Below are 12,482 nucleotides of genomic sequence, written 5' to 3' on the forward strand. Positions count from 1 at the left end.
TTTAGAGAGAGAAAGAGAGTGCTCATGTGAGCAGAGGGAGGGCAGAGAGAGAGGGAAAGAGTCCCCAGCAGGTTCCCTGCCGAGCGCAGAGCCATATGTGAGGTTGGATCCCATGACCCCAAGATCATGACCTGAACTGAAACCAAGAGTCAGTTGCTCAACTGACTGAGCCACCCAGGTGCCCCTCAATGCAGCCCAATGTATCTTTAAATGTGTTACAGGGCATTTCGTTATTCATTGGCTAACCATCTGCTTCAGGAAAACGCAATTAGATGAGTCGAAACTCTGTAGGTAAATAGAGTAGGGTAAACCAAACGGTGATACACAAACTTGGCCGAGCAGCAGAAATCAGAGGTGATAGATTGCAAATGTTTGGATCCCATCCCAGAGTGAGTGAATTTTTAGGGAGGACCCAGCAATCTGTATTAAGAACAGCAAATGTCCCACAGATGATTCCGGTGACCAGCTATATTTGGGAACGACTACATAGGCAGATGTCTTGCGATCCCTTACTACAATCTGATTTCATAATCCCCAGCAAACTTTTTGGTTTAGTGGTCAATTTGAAACAATTTTCAACTGCCTAAATTGTCACATAATTCAGGCAGCTCATTCACAAATAACTTTGAACATTCTCTAGGGAGTATATAAGCCACATAATGAATTTCTCCTATAAAACACTGGAGGCAGGACAGACTCACATGTGATCTATTACAGTCGCCGTCCTGTGAATTAGAAGGCTGTCCGTCACATTTTAGGTTTTGCACTGGGTCATATCACAGACAAAAAAAAGCAAATTGTACCCTGCTTTTGTGAGATGCCATGTACAAGTAAGTACTAAAAATCTTTCTTTACAGTGGTGAGCTAGGGTTAGTAACTGGCTTAAGGCACTAATTGTAATTTCTATTAGAGGGGAGTAATTTTATTTATCATATAAATGTTACAAAAGGTATTCCAGTTCTGTAGTTTTAAGAAATCATTAAATGTAGCTAAAGATAATAAGGCATTTCTACAAGAATTCTTGATTTTGCTAGAGATTTAGGGTCAATGGCAGGCTGACTGGGATTTTGAGTTAAAAATTGAGGGACAAGGGGTGCCTGGCTGGCTTAGTCATTAGAGCATGGGACTCTTGATCTCTGGGTTGTGAGTTCAAGCCCCATGTTGGGTGTAGAGCTTATTTAAAAAAAATAAAATAAAAAGTGAGGGACAAGAAAAGAAAAATATTCCACATAGTAGAGTCATGAATGTAATATTCTGCTGTTCCTGTTTCATCATTTTTCATGTTGTGTGACTTTTTATTTTTTTTTATTCTTCTTGAGGTATAACTGACATAAAGCATTATATTAGTTTTAGGCATACAACATAATGATTCAATATTTGTATATATTGTGAAATGATCACCACAATAAGTCTAGTCAAAATCTGCCACGTGACTTTTTAAAATGTGCTAACATTTTTGTTATTGAAAAAAAAGAACATGTAATAAACACCAATGACACAAAAGGGGCTCAATAATAATTATTTTGTTTTCACCTAAGATATGTCCCTTATGAACTTCCCTCCCCAAAGGCAACCACTGATAACATACTACCAATACTTACATCCTTCCAGAAGTGTTTAGTGCATACATGAGTGTTCTGTGTGTGGGGGGGTGTGTGTGTGCATGACTCTCCATGGTGAAGTGCACAGTTCTGGCATTAGGATGCTTGGGTTTGAACCCTAGCTCAGTCACTAACTGTGTAACACTGACCAAGTTCGATCTTCTCAGCTATAAAAAAAAAAAATGAGGGGCGCCTGGGTGGCTCAGTTGGTGAAGTGTCCAACTCTCGATCTCAGCTCAGGTCACGATCTCAGGATGGTGAGATCAAGCCCCGAGTTGGGCTCTGCCCTTAGCACAGTCTGCTTGAGATTCTCTCTCTGCCTCTCCCCCTGCACCTCCCCCTTGCTCATGCACATGCTCTCTCTCTCTCTAAATAAAAAAAATCTTTGGAAAAAAAAGAGATGGAGGGAAAAAAATCAGTTAAAAGAAATAAAAGTAGTGGTCCCTGGAGAGAGAGAAGTTGGTGATGGGGTTGGGGGACTATTGTTTTCCTTTTTTTTTTTAAGATTTATTTATTTATTTATTTGAGAGAGAGAGGGAGAGACTGGGTACGCCTGTGGGGGAGGGGCAGAGGGAGAGAGAATCTCAAGCAGACTCCCTGCTGAGCGTGGAGCCCGATACAGGGCTCCATCTCACGACCCTGAGATCATGACCTGAGCTGAAATCAAGAGTCGGATACTTAACCAACCATTTATTGACACTGACGCTCCAGACGCTGGGTCTGGAGCACCTGGGTGGCTCAGTCAGTTGGGGCGTTAAACTCTTGGTTTGCGCTGAGGTCATGATCTCGGGGTCATGGGATGAAGCCCCTGCACTGGGCTCTGTGCTCAGCGAGGAGTCTGCTTCACCTCTCCCTTTGCCTCTCCCCTTTCTCATGTGCTCTCTCATGAATAAATGGATCTTAAAAAAAAAAAAAAGATGGGGGCGCCTGGGTGGCTCAGTTGGTTGAGCGACTGCCTTCGGCTCAGGTCATGATCCTGGAGTCCCAGGATCGAGTCCGGCATCGGGTTCCTTGCTCTGCAGGGAGTCTGCTTCTCCCTCTGGCCCTCTTCCCTCTCATGCTCTCTATCTCTCATTCTCTCTCTCTCAAATAAATAAATAACAAACAAACAAAAATCCTCTTAAAAAAAAAAAGATGCGCTCTCTCTCTCTCTCTCTCTTCCCTCCCGCTCTAAAAAAAGGAAAAAAAAAGAAAATACCAATGTGGTAAAATAGGCTCCCACCCTTTTTTAAAGATTTTATTTATTTGACAGAGAGAGCAAGAGAGCACAAGCAGGGGGAACAGCGGAGGGGGAGGGAGAAGCAAGCTCCCCGCTGAGCAGGGATCTCGATGCAGGGCTCGATCCCACGACTCCGGGATCATGACCTGAGCTGAAGGCAGGTGCTTAACTGACTGAGCCACCCAGGTGCCCCAAAATAAGCCCTTTTAAATGGAGCTGGTGGGACTGCCGATTGGTGCAACACTTCTGTGAAGCCATTGACTATACATCTTACAAGCTTAAGAGCTCATGACTTTTGTCCAGTAATCGCTTCTAAGATCCCACCTTTAGCAAATAGAGATGTAGTCAAAGAAAATAGGAAAAATGGGACCAGTGATGCCCATTTATTGGATAATGGCTAAGTATGATAAAACCACATGATGGAATATGGTACAGATGATGAGAATACATTTTTTGAAGAAAAAATACATAAGAGAAATTTGGCATCTAAAATTTTATATACACGTGCAAATGGAAAAATAAAATTTCTGTAATCTGTAGCATTATGTGAAATTTATAAGAGTAAATTATTTTAGGGGCACCTGGGGGGCTCAGTCCATTAAGTGTCCAACTCTTGGTTTCAGCTCAGGTTATGTTCTCAGGGTCGTGGGATCAGGTGCGCATCTGGCTCTGCGCTCAGCGTGGAGTCCATTTGGGATTCTCTCCCTTTCTCGCCCTCCCTCTTTGCCCTCCCCTCGCTCACTCTCTCTCTCTCAAATAAATAAAATCTTTTTTAAAAGAGTAAATTATGGGGCGTCTGGGTGGCTCAGTTGGTTAAGCGACTGCCTTAGGCTCAGGTCATGATCCTGGAGTCCCGGGATCGAGTCCCGCATCGGGCTCCCTGCTCAGCGGGGAGTCTGCTTCTCCCTCTGACCCTCTTCCCTCTCGTGCTCTCTGTCTCTCATTCTCCTCTCTCTCAAATAAATAAATAAAATCTTTAAAAAAAAATAAAGAGTAAATTATTTTGGAAGGTATCTCTTATTATAATTAATCATTTATAATGTAAAGCATTTAGTGAAAGTATTATTTGACCATTAAAAACAGATTTGGAAATTTAAGAAATTCAGATTAATTAAGCTTTCTGAGTGAAAATAAACCCAGGCCTTATATCAGCTAGAATACAAGGGGAGCTTTTTTTTTTTTTTTTTAATACTGTCACAAAATCAGGGAGAAGACACAGTTCTTTTCAAACAAGAAGGGGTGCCTGGGTGGCTCAGTCAGTTAAGTGTCTGACTTTGGCTCAGGTCATGATCTCAGGATCCTGGGGTCAAGCCCTGTGCCTGGCTCTGCACTCAGCGGGGAGTCTGCTTCTCCTTCTGCCCCTCCCCCTGCTCATGCTTTCTCTCTCTCTCTCAAATAAATAAATAAAATCTTTAAAAATAAATTTAAAATAAAACGAGAAGTATCAAAGCAATATAATTTGTCCAAGGATCAATCATGTTTAGTAATATTACTGGTACTTGCCCTTATATAATTTTTCTGTATTTATATACCCAAACTCTTAAAACCTTTACATTTTGTTGAATATTTCTGACCTTTTCTTAGTATTTTCTTTCTTTTTTTTGCCTGGTAACAACTCAAACTTTTCTTGCTTTTTATCTTATAATTTAACAACCAAGGCCAATAATTTACTTTATGGAGATTAATAAATGCTTGTATAAATCAAGATAACATAATTCAAGAATACCTAGAGAAAAAATAAGTATTAACTCCACATGCTTTAAGAATGCTGGTCCTTTAAAAAAGTTTAAATACTTAATAAACTGCAGCTTAGAAATTTTTTTTTTTATTATTACAAGTGTTTATGTAGCTCTACAAATCAATCAGAATAGGCAATCTTTTATCTTTTTTTTTTAAGATTTTATTTATTTTTGACAGAGAGAGAGACAGTGAGAGAGGAACACAAGCAGGGGGAGTGGGAGAGGGAGAAGCAGGCTTCCCGCGGAGCAGGGAGCCCGATGCGGGGCTCGATCCCAGGACCCCGGGATCATGACCCGAGCCAAAGGCAGACGCTTAACTGACTGAGCCACCCAGGCGCCCTGGCAATCTTTTAATTTAAGAGATTTTATAGTTCAATTTATTAACTTCCTCCCAAAGTGGCCAAAGATCTAAAAGTCTGTTTAGAAATCTCTCCATATTCACACAATGGAAAAATCTCCTCAGGCAAGATAAGGTAACTCTGGAGGCATTTGCAGCTGATTCCTGCTATTTTGTTTTGTACTGTTTCCTGTTGCACTTGTTCAGAAAGAATGTCAGGCAAATTAAGGGCTCATAGTTATGATTTATTTAAACCTTGTTATCAAAGCACTTCTAGAATGATGCAGTAGGGATCTCCGACAATCCAGTTTCCATAAAAGCAACCAAAACACTAGCAAAAATGGTCAAAATCAAGTTTTTCAGAAGTCTGGAGCTTAACTAAAGGGTTGCAACAAACTAGAGCCTGTTTTTCAAGAAAACTGACTGAATCTTGGTAAGAACAATGGCATTGTAATCTGCCCTATTCCACATCGCCTTTCTTTAACTCTGTGGTAGCCTTGAAACCCAACAGTCTTGGAATCTGTCAGTGTGGGAACTAGCGGCCTATCAACCACCTGGGGAGAAGAATGGCCCCGGAGCTCCCCAAAACACTCCCTTCCCAGAGAATTGTCCCTATGTGATCTGTCTGGCAGTTCCTCCGTTCCCCCATACAATGGCCATGGGCATAACCCACACTCAAGAGAGAAGGAACTTAACTGGCACATAATGACATGCACCAGAGGGACCACAAGGAGGCAAGCCAGGGCTCATGGGACCCAGCTGAGGTGTCCATGCAAGCTGCGTGCTTCTGCGGGCTCCTAGAAGCACATTCCAGTGAGCAGATCTCATTGGGACCTCCACCAATTACTGTCAAAAATAATTCAGAAAAACGAGTATAGTTAAAAGCCCAGCTGAAACCTAACTTGTATACAAGGGAGATCAATTATCTGTAAATCAAATGTCATTGAAAAAAGGCAGGGCAATGTTTATAAAAGTAAAAATTGCAGACCATCTCTGGACCAGAGATTGCTCTTGGTTTTTTGGGGTTTTTTTGTCTTTGGATGTGCTGATTAGCTGATAACTATCAAGGAAGGCAGTTTGCCCTGGAGCAGATGAACATACTTACAAGGGAAGACAATTTTAGTTGTTTATAGGTTTTCCAAGACACCTTGTGATTTCAGCTGTGGATGAATGCAGAAGGTACCTGTGCCTTACTTACATCAGGTTGTGTTGTGTTTTTTTTGGAAAGAGAGAGCGAGAGCGCATGAATGGGGTAGGGCAGAGGGAGAGGGAGAATCCGAAGCAGGTTCCATGCTCAGCTCGGAGCCTGACGTGGGGCTCGATCTCATGACCCTGAGATCATGACCTGAGCTGAAATCCAGAGTCAGACCCTCAAATGACTGCGCCCCCCATGCGCCCCTGTGTTGCTTTCTTAATTGCACTTCCGCATAGTATGATGGTTAAGGGCATAGGCTTTGAGGCCACTAGACCGGGCTTGTCATTTCGTACCTAGACAACACTGAACCTAAATTTCCTCATCTGAAAATGCAGACAAGGATATCAACATCACAGCATTCTTGGTAGGATTCAGGCAGATAATGTTTACAGCATGCTTCATACCATGTCTCCCTCATCAGAGACACTCAACAAATGGTAGACTTTATTATAAATTATGATGGGAATAGCTCACTGTGTCCGTCGGGGTCCATTCAGGAGAAAGAAACCACACAGTAATCTCAACAAGGGTGTGTTTAATATAAAGAATTATTAACTCTAACATGGGATTACCTACTAAGAGGTAGAGAGAACCCAGAAGAATACAGGAAAAGAAGGTGTAGGGGTAGTTATTACTTCCAGGGCTGAGTTAGAGCATCTAAAAAAGGAAGAAACCTGAAAGGGGGCCCCTTTCCCCCAGCTAAGGCTGGGGTACAGACCTTATTGAAGATGGTAAGGCCCTGCCACTGGGTGATGGTGACGTTTGCTAAGGTTCCACACTGGTGGAACTCAATGATAATCTGCCCCCTGGGTGCCAGGGAGACCTGCCCTTGGAAAACTGCTGCATTATGAAAAGCACTGGAATGTACCCTCAGGGGGGTGATACAGGGTGTCCCGTAACCATAGCAATGAGGAACATCTTTCCAGAATGTGGGTCATAGTCTATCAGTGGTGAAGAGCAATGATATGAAGGGAAAAAGAAGACATGATCCTCCTTCCTGGAAAACTCTTGCATTCGTACCTAAACTTTAGTTGGGTCAGGGGGCAGAGCTTCCCTCATTATAATTCCATGATATAATGAATATATATATATATATAATTCCGTGATATAATGAAACTCATATAGATAGATTTTTAAATAATTATAATTACAATGTCAATCGTAATTCTTGAACTTCAGAAGAAAAAAACTCTTTTGGGGGGCTCCACTAAATATTCAGTGAGGTAAAAAGCCATTGTAAGAAGTTAGATTTTCTTCCTACAAAATTCCACCAATCAATTTTTGTTGCCTAACTTTCTGAACGTTTATGATTCTTAAAAAAAAAAAACAAAAAAAATCCCTTATTTTTCTGCCTCTAGTAAAGCATTTAAAGATTTAGTAAAGAAAATAAAACAAAACAAAAAACCTAAAAACCAAAAACAAAAAAACCCCCAAATCTTTAAGCTTACTCTTGTTTGGTACTGATTCTTAAATGTAATTTCTCTTCCCAGTGACCATGAAATAAGCAAGCTGAAATTGGCAGACTTTGGAATCCATTTTCATTATTCAAACTAAGAGTAATTTTTCTTTTTGTATTTTTTTTAAAAGATTTTATTTTTAAGTAATCTCTACACCCAACATGGGGCTCGAACCTACAACCCCGAGGTCAAGAATCATAGGCTCCATCAACTGAGCCAGCCAGGTGCCCTGAGAAGTAGTTTTTCTTACAAACCCCACTGATCAGAAGACAGAATTGTTACTCTGCCTTATTTCACACAGAAATTATTTTTTCTGGCTGCTGTTTGTTTTTTTGTTTGTTTGTTGTTTGGTTTGGTTTTGTTTTTTGCCATTCCTCTAACTGCCGATTTCATGTCTTGGAAATCCAACACTGACATTAGGAGCAAACCTGTATGCAGGTGGGGGTGTCTGAGCAACCCCGTGTTTCTTGGAAGAGTCCATTCCATGCAGTGGTGCACACACTAAAGCAGGTGAAAATGCTCAGAGGTGAACCCAGTGTGCTATTCAGGTATTTGCAGGTTGGTAAATAGCGCTCTAGGTTTGGAACCAGAAGCTTTGCATCAGAACCCTAAGCTTCTGGCTTATATGTGTATGTGGCCTGGACTAGGCAGGTAGACTATTTGAGCCTGTTCTCTTGCCAGTGAAATTGGGATGATACTTAATTGTCTGTTCGCTGTGATAATTCAATAGACACTAAAGGGTCTGCTAGTGAGCCAAGCATATTAGGTACTTAGTAAAACTTACAAGTATCTAAATCGATTATTGGAAGTGTTTGTCCAAAAAATGTGCTTTGTTGCATTAATGGCAACTTTACTGAACTACCTTTGTGTTAATAGGTTAATATGATTACTTATTCAACATCTTACCAAATTATGGACTTCAGATTTGCTGATTTGTAGCTCGTGTACATAGAGAACTGTGTGAGTATGGTATTAAATTAATAGAAAAGGTGTATGCTAAATAAATCCATCCACAGCTATCGTTATTCATGCTAAACCTCCTAAGCCCAATTCAGCACAAAGACAAGGTACTTAGAGTGTTTGCTACTCCTTGGCTGTTCATTTGCATTTGCTCTAAGTAACCGTCTGCAAAACTGTAATAGACGCACTTTGTTTACAAGATCTATTCTTCCTCCTCTGTTTGTCTGCTTACTTGGTCAGCAAACACTTACTGAGCTTCTCCCCTGTACCCAGTACAGGCTAGATGCTGTGGATTGAAAAATAGATAACACATGGCCTCAGGGAGCTTAGATTTTAGTGATAGAGCCAGACATGTGAGGTCAATGGTACAATATACTGTAGTAAGAGCTATCCCGGGGCTGTGGGGACATGGGACAGACTTTGCCCCGAGCACCAAGAAATGTTTCATAAGTACTAAGACATTTAAGTTGGATCTTGAAGAATGAGCACAAGGAGGAGAGCATTCCAGGCAGAGAATAAAGCTTGTGCCGAGCTATGGGATCCTAAAGATCCTGACGTCCTCCAGGAATGAGACACTGCTCAGTGCGGTTGAGGAATAGGGTGCATGGGAAGAAGTGATGAGAAGACGGCATGGAGGGGGCCTGCAGAGAGCGTTGTGTGCACGTGGAGGAGCGTAGTCTGTTCTCTCCGCAATGAAAAGCTCTCAGAGGTTCTCCATGGGAGAGTGCAATGAGAAAATGTAGGTTTTGAAAAGCTTATTCTAAGCCTTCAGATAGAAAGAATTACAAATTTTGTAATAACTTGACATTTCCTATTAACTTTGAAATGCACATATCCCCTTAATCAGCACGTGTACAAAGATCTATAAAAATATATTTATGGTAGCATTATTTATAATAGTGAAACATAGAAAACAATCTATACGTCCACCAAGAGTGAACTGGTAAAAATAAAATACAGGTGATCGTTGAATAATGTAGAGATTAGGGACATCAGCGCCCCCATACAGTCAAAAATCCACTGTAACTTTTGCTCCCCCAAAACTTTACTGATAGCTTACTGTTGACCAGAAGTCTTACTTGTAACATAAACCGGTGATCAACACGTATCTTGTATGTTACATGTTATATACTGTATTCTGACAATAACACCTAACTTTTTCTTTTCTTCTTTTTTTTTGTATTTCTAGGCTACATGGTTTGTCTGCAAGTTTTTTTCAAATTGTCACAAATCTCCAAAAAGTTTTCCAATATATTTGTCGAAAAAAGTCTATGAGTAAGTGGACCCAAGCAGTTCAAACCCATGTTGTTCAAGGGTCAACTGTAAGGACACATGTCGACAATGGAATACTATGTGGCTCTTTTTTAATTTTTATTTTTTTAAGATTTTATTTTTAAGTAATCTCTACACCCAGTGTGGGGCTCGAACTTAAACAACCCTGAGATCAAGAGTCACATGCCCTATTGACTGAGCCAGCCAGATGCCCCACTCTGTGGCTTTTTAAAGGAAAAAATCTGGAAGGTTGGCCCAAATACGCTAAGATTTTTTTTTTTTAAGTTTTAGAATAGTATAAGTGGCATATTACCATTTCTGTAAAAATAAAAATATTAACCTTACACCTAAACTGTTGCATTTATGTATATGCACGTGGGTGCCTAAAACCTTAGTGGATCAATAGAAAGGAAACTGCTCTCAGTGCTACATTAATATTTTGCTTAATATCTTTTTCTAATGTTGTCATTGTTTTTAACCAGGCCAAATATATCACATATGTAATATTTTAAAAAATAGCTTAACTTTAAAGGAACTTCCAACCTTTGAGTGGAACATGCTAGACACTAGCAGCCTTTGTAGGGATGGTATCATAGTCCTGGGACTCAGAGTGACCACACAGTAACAGGGCTGCATGGTGGTTTCGGTGGGGGCTCTGCAGGCCCACTGCCTGGCTTCCCATCCCCACCTCCACCCCTTGCTGGAGCTGTCTGTCCTCAGGCCAGTTACCTACTGACTTCATACTTGGGTTTACTCCCAGCGGCAAACAGAGCAGGCCATCCCTCCAGGGCGCTGAGATGATCCTGTGACAAAGCATCTGTAAAGTCTAAGAGGCGTGCCTGGCATACAGTAAATGCTCTGAACAATAGCTACTGCTTTTTGCAAATAAAGCTAATTCTGTTTTTCCTTCTCAATATTTACGTCTCTTCTTTTTTTTAGATTTATTTATTTATTTTGAGAGGGGGAGGGGGAGGGGCAGACGGAGAGGGAGAGAAAAACTTAAGCAGACTCCTCATTGAGCTTGGAGCCTGATGCGGGGCTTGATCTCAAGACCCTGAGATCGTGACCTGAGCTGAAACCCAGAGTTGGATGCTTAACTGACTGCGCCACCCAGGGCTCCCTATGTCTCTTATTTCTCTTTCTTTTCATATACTACTCAGTGCTCCTGCTTCAGTTCCTTTTTCTTTGTTGGAAGAAACAGAGATTCACTTAAATGACTTTGATAAAAGTCGAGTTTATTATGAGGACACAGCTGAGTATCCAGTGTTTTACCTCCACAAGGGGGAAGGCTCTGCCTGAAAGGAGTTTCTGTGGCGCAGGCGGCTCCTGGTGACAGTGACACCAAGCCTCCTCAGGTAGGTGGATTCTCACTACACTTGGGCTGTGCCAATCAGAAAAAAGTTTTGGTTTTTAAGCCTGGGAGCTTGTAGGGAAGGCGGCTATTCAATGACGATGTGAAGCCATCTCTAACTTTACTTGGAATATTCAAGATTAGATGTTTGTCATACTTTTCTGTGACATGTTTCTTTCGTTCCTTTTTTTTTTTTTTAAGATTTTATTTGTAAGTAATCTCTATACCTAACATGGGGCTTGAACTCACAACCCGAGATCAAGAGTCACATGCTCTACCAACTGAGCCAGCCGGACATCCCTGTGATGTGTTTCAGTATAAATATCTGTCTTCCTTGACTCAGGTGAAATAGTATTTATGACTGCTCAGATTCTTCCCATAGGAGTCAGAAGTTCCAGGTCCCCAGCATTAGCGGAATGTTAGCCAAATGAAATCAAGTTGCTAGCAGATATCAAGAACCCCTGGCTGGGTTTCTGCTTCCAGGTAAGATGGTGCAAGCCCCACCATAGCCTCTCTCTGCCCTGATGAAAATGACAAAAAATAGCTACTGAGAATTATGATGGGTGACCAAACGCAGGCAGATTGGCAGGGGTGGGGGTGGCAGGGTGTCAAAACTTGGAGAAGTAGCCCACAAGGGAGTGCGTTTCTCAGATTTTTTTTCCTCCCTCTTTTCTCTTATGGCTTTGTCTTGAACGTGGGCGCCGATCACAGAACTGCAAGGGCAAAACTCAAATGGAAACCCTTTATTTCTGGCCACAGAACTCAAGAAGAGGGGCCCCTGCGGTCTGAAGAGTGGGTAGGGGTGGAAGATGGGACCATAATTTTGTTTTTCTCTTTTCTCTCATGGCTTTGCCCCCAGGGCAGATATCAGCTGCAGAGCTGTGGGGCTGTGGTGGAACAGGCAGCTGAACCTCTGAGAGAAAACCCATGTTTCTGCCCAGAGGAATGGGGAAGGGGGTGCCGGTGAGCCCAAGAGTGTGGAAAAAACTTTGGAGAGAAGGGGGGGCAAAAGTGGTTCCCTAGGGGTACTCGGATGGCTCAGTCAGTAGAGCACGTGACTCTTGATCTCAGGGTGGTGAGTCTGAGCCCCGTGTTGGGTGTAGAGATTATTTTTAAAAAAAGTGGTTCCTTAATCCTGTGTGAACCCACATAATTCTGGGGCTCACTTCTGACCTGTGCGTGCATGAGACAGACCCAAAGCAGCATAATGAAGTCTTGGAAAATTAAATGGAGATTGGAACCGCTATCCACAGAAAGCAAGATAGAACTTCTTTCTGAACCTAACTGGGTGGATTGCCTGCTAAAAAGGGAAAAGAAAAAAAAAACCCAGCATTCTCAAGAAAATTTTAAT

The sequence above is a fragment of the Zalophus californianus genome, chromosome 3 (assembly GCF_009762305.2).
Source record: "Zalophus californianus isolate mZalCal1 chromosome 3, mZalCal1.pri.v2, whole genome shotgun sequence".
NCBI lineage: Eukaryota > Metazoa > Chordata > Mammalia > Carnivora > Otariidae > Zalophus > Zalophus californianus.